Below are 2394 nucleotides of genomic sequence, written 5' to 3' on the forward strand. Positions count from 1 at the left end.
CCGGTAAAATGCTGATTTCACCCGGAACGATTCCGATGTCCAAATGTAGGCTTCCAATATATCGATCTTTATGTCTCGACCATTTTGAGACTCATCGTTACGTCCATGATCACATCCGGGACTCCGAACAAACTTCGCTACATCAAAACTTATAAACTCATAATAAAACTGTCATCGTAACGTTAAGCGTGCGGACCCTACGGGTTCGAGAACTATGTAGACATGACCTAGAACTATTCTCGGTCAATAACTAATAGCGGAAGCTGGATGCCCATATTGGTTCCTACATATTCTATGAAGATCTTTATCGTCAAACCGCATAACAACATACGTTGTTCCCTTTGTCATCGGTATGTTACTTGCCCGAGATTCGATCGTCGGTATCCAATACCTAGTTCAATCTCGTTACCGACAAGTCTCTTTACTCGTTCCGTAATGCATCATTCCGTAACCAACTCATTTGGTCACATTGCTTGCAAGGCTTATAAAGATGTGCATTACCGAGAGGGCCCAGAGATACCTCTCCGACAATCAGAGTGACAAAACCTAATCTCGAAATACGCCAACTCAACATGTACCTTCGGAGACACCTGTAGTACTCCTTTATAATCACCCAGTTACGTTGTGACGTTTGGTAGTACCCAAAGTGTTCCTCCGGTAAACGGGAGTTGCATATTTCTCATAGTTACAGGAACATGTATAAGTCATGAAGAAAGCAATAGCAATATACTAAACGATCAAGTGCTAGGCTAACGGAATGGGTCATGTCAATCATACCATTCTTCTAATGATGTGATCCCATTAATCAAATGACAACACATGTCTATGGTTTGGAAACATAACCATCTTTGCTTAATGAGCTAGTAAAGTAGAGGCATACTAGTGACTATATGTTTGTCTATGTATTCACACAGGTATCATGTTTCCGGTTAATACAATTCTAGCATGAATAATAAACATTTATCATGATATGAGGAAATAAATAATAACTTTATTATTGCCTCTAGGGCATATTTCCTTCAGTCTCCCACTTGCACTAGAGTCAATAATCTAGATTACATAGTAATGATTCTAACACCCATGGAGTCTTGGTGCTGATCATGTTTTGCTCGTGAGAGTGGCTTAGTCAACGGGTGTGTAACATTCAGATCCGTATGTATCTTGCAAATCTCTATGTCTCCCACTTGGACTTGGTCCCGAATGGAATTGAAGCGTCTCTTGATGTGCTTGGTCCTCTTGTGAAATCTGGATTCCTTTGCCAAGGCAATTGCACCAGTATTGTCACAGAAGATTTTCATTGGTCCCAATGCACTAGGTATGACACCTAGATCGGAAATGAACTCCTTCATCCAGACTCCTTCATTTGCTGCTTCCGAAGCAGCTATGTACTCCGCTTCACATGTAGATCCCGCCACGACGCTTTGTTTAGAACTGCACCAACTTACAGCTCCACCATTTAATAAAAACACATATCCGGTTTGCGATTTAGAATCATCCGGATCAGTGTCAAAGCTTGCATCGACGTAACCATTTACGACCAGCTCTTTGTCACCTCCATATACGAGAAACATATCCTTAGTCCTTTTCAGGTATTTCAGGATGTTCTTGACCGCTGTCCAGTGATCCATTCCTGGATTACTTTGGTACCTTCCTGCAAGGCTTATTGCTAAGCATACGTCAGGTCTGGTACACAGAATTGCATACATGATAGAGCCTATGGCTGAAGCATAGGGAACATCTTTCATTTTCTCTCTATCTTCTGCTGTGGTCGGGCATTGAGTTTGACTCAACTTCACACCTTGTAGTACGGGCAAGAACCCTTTCTTTGCCTGATCCATTTTGAACTTTTTCAAAATTTTATCAAGGTATGTGCTTTGTGGACGTCCTATTAAGCGTCTTGATCTATCTCTATAGATCTTGATGCCCAATATGTAAGCAGCTTCACCGAGGTCTTTCATTGAAAAACTTTTATTCAAGTATCCCTTTATGCTATCCAGAAATTCTATATCATTTCCAATTAATAATATGTCACCTACATATAATATCAGAAATGCTACAGAGCTCCCACTCACTTTCTTGTAAATACAGGCTTCTCCAAAAGTCTGTATAAAACCATATGCTTTGATCACACTATCAAAGCGTTTATTCCAACTCCGAGATGCTTGCACCAGTCCATAAATGGAACGCTGGAGCTTGCACACTTTGTTAGCACCTTTTGGATCTACAAAACCTTCTGGCTGCATCATATACAACTCTTTTTCCAGAAATCCATTCAAGAATGCAGTTTTGACATCCATTTGCCAAATTTCATAATTATGAAATGCAACAATAGCTAAAATGATTCGGACAGACTTAAACATCGCTACGGGTGAGAAAGTCTCATCGTAGTCAACT

Source organism: Triticum dicoccoides, chromosome 3B (assembly GCF_002162155.2).
Source record: "Triticum dicoccoides isolate Atlit2015 ecotype Zavitan chromosome 3B, WEW_v2.0, whole genome shotgun sequence".
NCBI lineage: Eukaryota > Viridiplantae > Streptophyta > Magnoliopsida > Poales > Poaceae > Triticum > Triticum dicoccoides.